The sequence below is a fragment of the Onychomys torridus genome, chromosome 2 (assembly GCF_903995425.1).
Source record: "Onychomys torridus chromosome 2, mOncTor1.1, whole genome shotgun sequence".
Taxonomy (NCBI): Eukaryota; Metazoa; Chordata; class Mammalia; order Rodentia; family Cricetidae; genus Onychomys; species Onychomys torridus.
The window spans coordinates 90395651-90409039 of record NC_050444.1 but is presented as its reverse complement, the minus strand read 5'-3'; positions in this window follow the sequence as shown (position 1 = coordinate 90409039).

Below are 13389 nucleotides of genomic sequence, written 5' to 3'. Positions count from 1 at the left end.
CAAGGCTAAATCTGGTAGAATACAGAGAAGACATGTATGAAGAGTTCAGGGGTCTCAGCAGGCTAGATTCTGGAATGGAATGTCCAAAGTCTGGATATGAAGTGGGATGGCTGAGGTGATGCAAAGGGTCCTTGTTGTTAGGTACAATCAGGCAGTTCCTAGAGAAAGCTGGAATTTGATACCATGTGGTCACTAGAGTTCACTCCTGCAAGATGTAAGGGGGGGTGCAGAATAGGCAGGGACACTGGTAGTGGGACCAGTGCTCAATGCAGCAGGATGTGGAAAATCAAGTATAGAGTGTTGTTGATGGGGAAATAACCACCCTAGAGGAGGATATGTGAAGTCTAGGTATGGAGCAAGATGATGTACAGTGTGCTAGGATTGTTTATTTGTTTATATCAATGTTTGCTTTATGAAACTGGTCTCATCACAGTTTTCTGTTGGTATATAGTCACAACTATAATATTATTTTAATGAACTGTTCATTAATTAGTATGAAGTGACCCTTTTTATACCTCTTCTGACTGACTTTGGTTTGAAGCCTACTTTGTTAGCTTTTGGAACAGTGGCCCATGCTTATTGTCTAGCTCCATTTGCTTAAGATGCACTTTCCTACACTTTCACTCTAAATCTGCATCTGTGTTTGACATTATATTGCATTTCTCAGAAACAAAAAGTAGAAAGAGATTGTTTTAATCAAATCAGTTAGTCTTTGTTTTTAAACTAATTGTTAAAAGGTATTTATTGGCTCCTGTAATGTTTTTGTGCATATATGTAAGGCATGTGTGTATGCATATGTCAGTCTTAGAGTTTCTATTGATGTGAAGAGACAGCATGACCGTGGCAACTCTTATAAAGGAAAACATTTAATTATGGTGGCTCACTTACAGCTCAGTGGTTCAGTCCATTATCAGCTAGTATAGCTTAGTGTCCTACACCTTGGCTTGCGGGCAACAGGAAATGATTTGAGACACTGGATGATATCTCAAGCATATATGAGACCTCAAAGCCTGCCTCCACAGTGGCACACTTCCTATGAGAAGGCCATATCTACTCCAACAAAGTCACAAGTCCTAATAATGTCACTCCCTTGGTGGGGGAGCATTGTCTTTCAAACTGCTGCAGTCTGTGTGTGTTTTATGTGTGAATGTGCCTTGTATTCACCCACACATTTATAAACACTATGTCTTTTGCTGTCACTCTCCACCTCAGTTTTGAGATAGGTCTCTTAGTGTTCCTGGACCTAACCCTTTCAGCTAGAGGCTTGTGAACCCATAGTATCCTCCTCCCTCTACCATCTCCCCAAAACACATGCGAATAATGGGGATACAGACATCTAATGTAATATCAGGATTTCATGTGAGTATGGAGAATTCAAACTCAAGTCCTCATACTTATGTAGCAAGCACTCTATCCACTGAGCCATCTCCCCAGGTCTTAGAGTTTATTTTCATCATAGAAAGATCTTTATTTTTCAATTATATAGAATATTTTAAAGGATATTGTAGCGGGAATCTTAAAGTTACTTACCAATAAAACAAACCCAGGGCCTGGTATTGGGGTGAATACTGGGAGGTCAGAGAAGCAGAACAATCTCCAGCCACCTCACCTTGACAATCTTCAGCTGATCCTGTTTCCTCAGACTAGAAGCCTCAATGTCCTCATCCAAATGGCTCTCAGCTGAACTGCTGCTAATAGCCTAAATGCTTAACCAGCAAGATACTTAACCAGGCAAATGCTTCTAGTTTCTGGTCTTCACGCTTTTATATACCTTTGTGCCTTGGCTATATCCTTGAACAGATGGATTTCTGCCTCTGGAATGCTAGGATTAAAGGCATGTGCTACCACTGCCTATCCTCTATGTTTAATATTGTGGCTGTTCTGTCTCTGACCCCAGATAAGTTTATTAGGGTGCAAAATATTTTGGGGAACATAATACCACCACAGGATATAATTAATGAGCTAGGATTTATTATCTTAACATTAAAATAATTTACACTTGTATTAATCAGAGTTCTCTAAAGGAACAGAACTTATAGAATATGTATAAAGGGGATTTATTAGAATGGTTTTAATGGTATGATCCAGCTAGTTCAACAATGGCTGTCTACCAACAGATAGTCTAAGAACCCAGTAGTTGCTCAGTCCATGAGATTGGAAGTCTCAGCTAGTCTTCAGCATTCTTATAGAAAAGGTAGACTCTAATTCTAGTCAAGTAATGAACTTTCCGGTAAGAGTAAGTAGGAAAAGACCAGAAACTTCCTTCCTCCATGTCCTTTCTACCACCAGATTAAAGATGGATCTTCAAATGTCAGAAGATACAGGTTAAAAATTGGTCTTCTCACTTCAAATTAATTAATTAAAAATCCCTTACAAGTGTACCCAATAATTAGGGCTTTAGTTAATCCCAGATATAGTCAAATTGACAACCAAGAGTAGGTATCACAAGCTACTTCATCTTTCAACATGAATTTCCAAAATTACTTAACTATTTTTTATTACACAAAACCAGACAGCAAAGAACATAATATATTTTGGGTTTAAAAAATAAATCTTGGTGTTCAAGACAACGCTAAGAGAATGAGAATATAAGCCACAAACTGGGAGAAAATATCTGCAAAGGATATATCTGACAAAAGAAATGTTGTTATTCAAAAGCATTGGATGCATTCTAGTAACTTAACAATAACAAAATTTAAAAACCCAAGTAGAAAAGGCAAAGGAATGGAATATAAAATTTTCTAAAGAAAATGAATTTTATATCAATGATATGAAAATATATTCACCATGATACACCATTAGGAAATTATAATTTAAAATAACAATTCAGTGCCCCAACACACCTATTAAAATCTCAAAGTCCAGCTTCCTCATGGTGGTTCTTAGGGATCACTTTGCTCATATTAGCACCCACTCAACTCCAGAGTTGTATCCCGGAAAATTTATATTTTTTAAATTAGTGAGTGTTTTTGTGTGTAAAATTGATAAACTGAGATACTTTATACTTTTGAAAAAGCTTTTAATATCCTCTTTTTTTCTCCTAAATTATCTGAGGTTGCTGGAAGTAAAAGTCCAAATAATTCATAAGATCTTTTCTTGATTCTCTAGCCCATGTTTCCAATAAACTAACATGAACAAAACAAACAAACAACAACAACAACAAAAATCTAGTCGGTATGCACTAGGAAAATAATACGTGTGAAAACTCTTCATTTCATGGGGATAGAGAACATTTTGGGTTGAAAGGTCCGAGTTAGAAACAATCATGAAGACTTAAAAGGCTGCATTGTGGAAAAACAAAACAAAACAAAACAAAACAAAACAAAAAAAAAAAAAAAAAAAGAACATGACCTGGATAATTCAGAGGCTTTAGTAAATTATGATCTGTGTTTCACAGCAAGCAAGGCAAATGTATTCATGGAGGCATCCTGGGGTTTTATTATGAAGTACTTCCCACAAAAGGCTCATGTGTTGCAGGCTCAGTTGCCCGCTGATGAAGGCCCTGACTTTATTACTGGGTTATTCTGGTAATGTATTCATAGTGGATTGGTGTTAATTGGGAAGTGGCGGAAATTTTGAGAGGTGAAACCTGGTTGGAGAAAGCAAGTCAATGGGGGCATGTTTTGGAGGAATATATCTTGTCTTAGGCATGTTCTTCCATCTATGCTTTTGAACAGCAATAAGCAACTTTATCTGCCCCAATCTTTTGGTGCCATGTTATTCTGCTTTATCCATAATCCACAGCAATATAACATGCTAGAATGATTGAAATGTCTGAAACCATAAGAAAATAAGACCCTTCTTCCTAAGTTGATAACGTTATGAATTTTGCCATAGTAGCAAAAAAAAAAAAAAAAAAAAAAAAAAAAAAGAGCAGATAAGATAGGAAAGAAGTAATTTCATTGGATTTAGAAGTGGAAAAAGAAATAAATGACAATAAAGATGAAATTGTAGGTAGTTGTTTCACAGAAGTCCAATGGAAATGTCCTCCAGACTTAAAGCAATCAGAGATAGATTGGCAGACTTTCAAAAACTGAAAATTTGGCAGGATGGGGGAAAGAAAGATTTGCCAAATGAATATACCAACCACTGACAAGAAATCTGTCTATGCTAATTAAGCATATTTATAGATTAGCATAGTAAGACTTCTTGTCTCATACACGAGATAATCCCAAGGCAGCTGGGAAAGGCAAGCATAACAGTACTAACATATTCTGTGATAAAGTAACATCTGCTATCATGGTAATACCTCTACATGAGTATCTGATTCCTACAAGCACAGGTAGACATCCACAATAAGCAGAACCTTCTCTTTTAAAGATGTGTAGCTAGGAAGGCCAGAAGATACAACAAATATACATGCTACCACATTAAGAGTCTCCTGTTCTCAGGTGATCAGAGGATTTGTCAATATTTTAAAATACAAAGAAAATTTCTGAAAAAAATTTACTTGAATCAAACTATATGTGTCTCAATCTTTTCTTTTCTCCAAAGCTAAAAATTCATAATTATCATAAAAGACACAGATTTCTAAGTAGTCAGTGAGAGTCATAAAATCAGGGAGACAGGGAGACAGAGAAGATGTAAATATAAAATATGAAAGAGAATTACATCAAAGATTTAATGGTAGAAGATTCCAGAGTATATCATGTAATACAAATTGGAAGATAAATTGACAGACTTGACAATGGGGAAAAACAAAACACCATTCAAGGAAGGAGCTCCATCTATGAATGTGTTTGCTTTCTTCCCTTATGTCTGAATATAAGACAACAAGCTCCTAGTCATCAATATTGAAGTCGTATATACTGGGTTATAACAATACACTGAAGCTCAGCTCTCATGGGTTTTCAATCTCCTCTTTGTCAAGGGTAAATTGATATTTAGAATGGATGACCATGTTAATGAAAGCCACTTCACATAAAATAATCCCCAAATAAGAAAAACAGTAAGTCAAACCTTGAAAATAGCATTTTTCTCATAATAGATATACTGAAGCATGTTCATGAAGATGTGTCATGTAGCTAATATTTTTTTAAAAGACACACTTGCACAGGCAAGTAAATCACTAGGAGGTAGAGGTCAGGCTGGTCTACATAGTGAGTTCCAGGCCAGCCAGGTCTATATAGTGAGACTCTGTCTCAGAAAAAATAAAATCTACACCTAAAAGATAGTAAAGAAAAAGAAAAACAACAAATGCTGGTGTGGGAAATGAGAGATTCATGTTCACTATTGATGAAAGTACAAATTGGTGTAGCCGCTTTTGGATTCAATACAGAAGTTTCTCAAAAATCTAGAAGCTAATATTCCATATGACCCAGCTATAACACTTTTCTTAGTGACTGGTCTATTGCTGGAGAAACTATGAATGACTAAGGCAACTCTTATAGAGAAGAGCATATATTTGTGTGGGGGGGGGATTATCAACATGGCAGGCAGCATGGCAACAGGTAGATGTGGTGCTGGAGAACTAGACAAGAACTACATCCTGGTTTGTAGGAAGAAGAAGAGAGAAGATATGCTCAGCCTTGGTGTGGGCATTTGAAATCTTTTTTGGGGGGGTGGGAGGGTTCAAAACAAGGTTTTCTGTGCACCTTTGGAGCCTGTCCTGGATCTCGCTCTGTATACCAGGGTGGCCTCGAACTCATAGAGATCCACCTGGCTCTGCAGAGTGCTGGGATTAAAGGCGTGAGCCACCACCGCCCAGCTGGCTTTTGAAATCTTAAAGTTCACCCTCAGAGACGCACTTCCTCCAACAAGGCCACAACTCTTAATCCTCCAAATCCTTCTCAAATAATGTCGCTCAATGACGACAAAGTATTCAAATATATGAGACTACAGGGGCCGTTTTTATTGAAACCACCACAATACTCTTGGGCATAGTCCCGGAGACTCTGGGTCCTACTACAGAGATACTTGCTTACCCATGTTCATGGATGCTTTGTTTATAATAGCCAAGAAATAGAAAGTCTAGCTGTTCACCAACTGATGGATGGATTATGAAAATATGATACATACACACAATCGAAAACCATCCCACTATAAGAAAAAATGGCATTTTCAGGTAATAGACAGAGCTAGGAACAATTACCTATGCTCTGCATATTCTCTCTCATATTTGAAACTTTGGATATGTGTGCTTATTTATAGTACCACATAGAAATCAGAAACCTAGTGAGAGATTGTAGAGGGAAAGATTTTAATGCACAAAAGAGAGAGCACAGAAAACAGGTGGCATGAAGGAAAGTGTGATTTGTTGACAGGGATAACTAACGCTGAAGACCTTTAAAAATGTCATATGAAACTACAGCATACTCATGCTGTTCTGTTTTCACTTTGTTCCACTGACCTTATAAGATACGGTGGCATATTTTAATTTTGGATTTCTTAAAGCTTTTTTTGTGACTTATAATGTGACAAATTTAAACAAGATAGCTATGGAATAATTTAGCTCTGAGGTTTATTTGGTGACTTTCAGTTTGGAAGACCTATCTAAATATGAGAGGGGATGAGTCTCTCACTCTTGCTGTGTCAGGAACTATGTATATTTTTGTTATTAGTGTTTGTTCTATGAAATTTTGAGTTCCAATTGTCCTTTTTAAGTATTGTTCCCTTCATTAATATGTAGTTACTCCCAGTGTTCTGAATAATTTTTTGAGACATACTTTATCAAATATACGAATTACTATACCAGCTTGTTTACAATTTCTCTTTGCTTGGCCAGTTGACTTCTGCCCATTGTTCTTTGATTATTAGTTTTTAGATATCTTTGTCAGCTAAGTGCGTATCTTAGAGGAAAGAGGTAGTTGGAATTGGCTTTTATTCTACTCAGTCTGCATATTTTTATGGGTGAGTTGAGTCTACTTAGTTTTAATGTTTTAAGGGGCTAAAGGTGTTTTACCATTTCCAATTATTTTGTGATTTGATGGTCTAGTTTATTGGCTTGTTGATATTTCTCTTTCTCTTCTCACATTAGAAACAGGGGATTCCTGTGTTGGATATAATGCATTACAACCACTCCAGCTCTCTCTCCTTCCCTGTCTATCTTCCTTTCTCCCTATCCCTCCCTCTTACCCTTCCTCACTTCCTTTTTCTTTTTTACTCTCATGTTTAACTTTATCTTCTTTGTTTATCTATTCTTCTGTTCTCATGGATGAAAGATTTTCTTCTTATATGTGTATAGAATAGTTTTTATTGAAGAAGTTTCTACAGTGCTTGCTAGATTATCTTAAATTGTCTTCTTTTGTGTTGGTTGGGAAATGTTATTTATCCATCAATTTTAGAGATATATCTTTGATGCATAGAGACATCTTTGATAGCTAGAGAAATCTTGCTTGAGAAGTACTTACTTATGCTCTGTGTTTGAGATATATTGTCCCACACGTCCTTAGTTTTTAGGGTTGATGATGAAAATATGACTTTTTAAAAATATTTCTGCTTTTCTATGTACTAGTGGTTAGCCCATGAAGATGTACTATTTTTTTCTTTGCATTTTAAATGTTTTAACTATGATATGCTTTAGGAAGTTTCTTCTCTGTATGTCTTTCTCTACATGTGGGAAATTTTCTACATCAATTATTTTGAAAAAAATAATTGCTCATGTCTTTTTTTTCTCAGTTCCTCCTTTTACCAGGTAGATGTTATTTTTATTTTTGTGAAATTTTAATTATTTTTGTTATTTTTTTCTTCATATGATACTTCTAAGCATATTATTGTCATCATTTTGTCTTCCATCCTGAAACTTTGTTTTACCATTTAGTCTTGTCTGTTAATAATGCTCTCTGGTGGCCTTTCTGTATCTTTAATCTTTTTGACTAATTGATTCATTTTTTATTTCCAAAATTTTCTGCTTGCTTCTTTTTCAGTGTCTAAATTTCTTTGCTGAATTTTTCTTCCTTGTTTTCAATATCTATTGCCAAGTTACTAACCTCTTGTTTATGTAGATAACTCTTTTGTCTAGTCCTTGATTAATTGCTTTTTATTTGCTTATTTTAAGCTTTTATATGGTTTCTGAGATTTTATGTGTGTGCATGCATTTGGTGTGTGTGTGTGTGTGTGTGTGTGTGTGTGTGTGTGTATGTGTGTGTGTGTGTTTTCTCAAGATAGAGTTTCTATGTGTCAGCTGTCCTGGAACTTACTTTATGGATCAGGCTGGCCTCAAACTCACAGAAATCTACCTGCCTCTGCTTATTGAGTTGTGTGATTAAAGGCATGCACCACCATACTGGGCCAATTTCTGAGACTTGTGTAAAGTAATACTCAGAATGACTTCTGTGAGATTTTGGATATCTATATCCTTGTTTCTGATTACTTGGGCATTGTGAGGTTATGGAAGTGTCATGGTAGGTCTTTGTGTCGTGTGTGTGTGTGTGTGTGTGTGTCTTTTTTTCTTGTGTAAGTCTACTGGGATAGAGGGTATTTCAGGTTTGTATTCTCTCCTCATTCTTTTGGTGTGTTTGTTATGTTGTATGTGTGTACTTCTACAGGGTTTCCTTCACAAATCATCAAAATTCCTTGTTAGTGCGGGAACAATGGATGCAACTTTTTCTAAGGATTTATCATCAGCCCTTCCACTGAAACTGCATCAGGTGACACAATGAGTTTCACTTGTCCCCAGTATGATTCACAGACAATGGTATTAGGGTACTGTTTGGGGAAAGTGAAATTACAGATTTGTATAATGAAAGGTGTCAATATTTAAATAGTGAAAAAAAGAAAGAATAGGGAAATGGGGAAAGAAAAGTAAAATATGTCGAGAAAATGTATATAGAGTATATGGAAGTGGTGCAGTGGAGAGACTGTTGTAAAGTAAAATGTTAAAAAGCTCTATGCTGATGGAAAAAATCAGGGCAACCACGAAAATCCTTTTCAGTGACACAGAAATAAAATCAGTAGATTAGTAGTTCAAGTGCAGGATTGTAACTAATTATAAGGAATATAGAAGAAAACTAAACAAAAATCTTAAAAAAGTAAAAATAGGTAATAAATTTAATGGAAGATATTACACATGTATTCAGAATTTCTTCCTCACTGGCATGGTATAGTTTCTCCCACTCCTTAGATACTCATTTGTATTTTTCTCCATAGGTGGGAAAGCAGAAGACTGCTAAGCTTACTAATTCAGAAAATTTAATTTAGTGTGCCCATCTAGATGAAAGGGATTTCTGTAAGCACAGACTGCTTTCTACCAGAATTTCCTAACAAAACTTCCCACTGAATTACACACAGCAAGTTATCCTCTTGCCTGAACTGAATTAGGAGGAATCAAGCTTCCCACAGCCAGGCATTCCTGTGGCTTTGGTTCTAAAAGGCTAGAATGTTGAAGGTTAAATACTTTTCTGTCAGCTTACCAGCTGCACCTGGACCAACTGATATTTTAACTATTAACTGGCTATCTTAAGTTCAGACTCTGGCCACACTTCTCCTAAGTACCCACATACTCACATTTATCCTGGTACAATCTAATCACTGTGCTTGCTTTTTATCAGCCCAAACTCTGAAAATGCTGGTGCCACTTCCATGGTCATTTTCCTGGCTGAAACAAAGCTGCTTTGTGGGACAGCTATGATGATCACAAGTCTAGCAAACACAGTGACAGATACACTACTTGCTGCTTACTGTGGTTTACCTGTTGGAGAAATTCACTGACAGTGTCACACTTGGAAGCAGTTTACCTACTGAGACCATTTACCCCAAGCTTCAAGATGTTTATGGTGGCTACAGCCCCTTTGGTTTCAGAAGTGATAGTAGCAGCAATGAGCATTCAGGACTGTTCATGAGAGAAAGTCACTTATGAGCAACAAACACTAGCTAGCCAGTCAGAGAATCCTAGAAGTAGGCTGACAACAAAGAAGCCTGCATGAGACTGACCTACAGCATCTGTATATGTTACAGTTGTGTAGCTTGGTCCTCTTGTGGGAGTCCTAACAGTGGGAACAGGGGCTGTCTGACTCTTTTCTGGCTTTTTGAACACTCCGCCAAATAAGGTTGGCATTCAAACACTTGAATTTGCATTATAAATAGGAAACTACATTTTTTATAGACAGTCTCTAAATCTAGGAACACAGGATTTAATTTCCTGTATCAAACTCTCTATTTGAACAATTTTCAAACTTCGCTAAGTATTTTTTTCATTTTTCCTATTTAGTTTTACATTTGCTAAAGGATTATATACTTATGTTTGAAGAGACAGTAGTAACCTTTAATGAAATCTTTAAAATAGGCATACCAAAGTGGGCAGGTACATGCAGTCCTGTCTAGACCTAGTCAGCTTTCCTTGACCTCGTTAAATGAAAGATCTATGAAAAATTAAAGGTAGGAAATGAGCCAAAGTTTTACTGAAGGTGACTTTGATGGATTAAAAAGAATTGCATCTGATCTTTCCAAGGAATCACATTCCTCAGACTGTTAGCATGAGCTGAGAAATAGAGAAGAGACTAACAGCAGAGTTCTTAGAGGATGACCCTCAAAATGGGAAGGCTTTGCATTGCTTGTGTCGATACAACACTTGGAAGATTTAATGTCTCCAAACAGCATACATGTGAGGTTTTTTTTTAAATTATATTTGTGTTTTAATTTTACATATCAGCCAAGGATTCCCCTGTCCTCCCCCTCCCACCCCCAGCCATAGCTTACCTCCAGCCCCTCCCCTCCATTCCTATCTCCTCCAGGGCCAAGACTCCCATGGGGATTCAATTCAACCTGGTAGATTCAGTACAGGCAGGTTCAGTCCCCTCGTCGCAGGCTGAGCAAAGTGTCCCAGCATAAGCCCAAGGTTCCAAACAGCCAGATCATGCACTAAGGACAGGTTTGGGTCCCACTGCCTGGGTGCCTCCCAAAATGTTCAAGCTATTCAATTGGCTCACTTATCCAGAGGGCCTGATCCAGTTGGGGGCTCCACAGCTTTTGGTTCATAATTCATGTGTTTCCATTAGTTTGGCTATTTGTCCCCGTGCTTTTTTCAATCTTGGTCTCAACAATTCACACTCTTACAGTACCTCCTCTTTCTCGACAATTGGACTCCTGGAGCTCCACCTGGGGCCTGGCCAAGGATCTCTGCATCCACTTCCATCAGTTATTGGATGAGAGTTCCACCATGACAGTTAGGGTGTTTGGCCATCTGATCACCAGACTAGGTCAGTTCAGGCTTTCTCTCGACCATTGCCAGTAGTCTAAAGTGGATGTATCATTAAGACTGCTTATGCTGGAGAGGATGTGGAGCAAGGGGAATTCTCCTCCACTGCTGGTGGGAATGCAAGCTTGTACAGCCACTTTGGAAATCAATATGGTGCTTCCTTAGAAAATTGGGACTCCATCTCCCCCAAGACCCAACTATACCACTCTTGGGCATATACCCAAGGAATGCTCAATCATACCACAAGGACATTTGCTCAGCTATGTTCATAACAGCAATGTTTGTAATAGCCAGAACCTGGAAACAACCTAGAAGCCCGTCAAATGAAGAGTGGATCAAGAAAATATGGTACATATACACAATGGAGTATTACTCAGCAGAGAAAAACAATGACATCATGAGGTTGTAGGCAAATGGATGGATCTAGAAAAAATTATCCTGAGTGTGGTAACCCAGACTTAAAAAGACAAACATGGTATGTACTCACTTATAGTAGGATACTAGTTGTAAAACAAAGATGACTAGACTACTACTCACAACTCCACGGAGGCTACCTAAAAAACAGGACCCGAAGAAAGACACAGGGATCACCCAATTACAGAGAAATGGATGAGATCTACATGAACAACCTGGACGACAGTGGGAGTAATGAAGGGCAAGGTTGGAGGGAAAGACAGCTTATGGAAGCAGGAGATCCCAGCTGGATCAAGAACAGAAAGGGACAACAAGGAATAACAGACCATGATAAATGAATACTACATGAAAACAGGAAGATACATGTGAGTTTTAATGAATGAAGTAGAAGCCCTCTAGTGTGTCTAAACACAAGCTCCAGATATCCACCAAAAAGAAAGCTATTCTCTTATTTTCCTCACTTGATATTCTAGGCTTTAGCGCATGTTCCTAAGAGTATATATACCTTGTCTCTTTTATATGAAATAAAAAGTTGAGTGGGATTCAAGCCTACTAAACAGCAATCTTCCCAACTATCTGTGATAATGGAAAATCACATCGCTCTAGAAATAGTAGAGACCTGAATCAAATCTCAGTCTGTGCTTTCATCATTCTTTAGTGAAACACTCCTAAAGATCTCATCTTTCACTGCATTAGTCCCTTCTCTCCTGTCATTTATGTGCATGTATTTATGGGTATGGAAGTGTTTAGTATAGATTATGTGCATACTCAAGATACCTATGACTTTGATGATATTATATTTATCTGAGAAACAAGGTGACTATAATAACTTTGCAGTTTTTTACATATAATTATGGTAACTATTTTTTCTTTTTGAGATATACACTTTTCATAATTATTATATGACCAGTCTGACTTGGACCTCATAACAAAGCTCAGATTACTGAAGGTAATCAATCTTACACTTCTGTTTGCTGGAATTAAAAGCATGAGCCACCAACATGGCTGGTATAAATTCTTATGATAACTCTATGTCCTAGTTGGTTCTTTGTTAATTTGACATGAGCTAGAGAAATCTGGGAAGAAGATATCTCAATAGAGAAAATCACACCATCAGAATGATATGTAGTCAAGTCTGTGTAATGTTTGCTTAATTAATAATTGAGAAAAGAAGGACCAGCCTACTATAGGCAGTACCAGCCTTGGTAAGGTGGTCTTGGTTTGTATAATAAAGCTGACAGCATCATGTTAAATGGTGAAAATATAGAAGCAATCCCATTGAAGTCAGGAATGAAACAGAGCTAACCACTATCTCTGTTTTTTTTTTCAATATTGGGTTTGAAGTATTACCTTACCTGAAGCAATAAGGTAAGAATGGGAAATTAAATGACTACAATTAGTAAAAGAAGAATTCAAAACTACCCCTATTTATATATGAAAGGATAACATAATATTAGAGATACTAAAAAGTGTCAAGAAATGGTGAATTAAACAATGTGGCAGGATATAGAATCAACTGATACAAATCAATAGATTTTCTTTATATCAACAAGAAACATACAAAGAAAGACATACTCCCATTCATAATGGCATAAAAGAAAATATAATGTCTAGTAACAAATCTAACCAAGGAAGTGAAGTACTTCTATAATAAGAACTTCATACTCCTAAAGAATGAGATAGAGAAAGATATTAAAAAAGGTGAAGACATTATATGATTATGGATTGGCAGAATTAACATAGTGAAAATATTCCTTTACTATGAACTATGTACAAATCCAATGCATTAAGGAAACATACCTTAATATAAAGGATAGACATTACCTAAGGGTAAAGGTTTG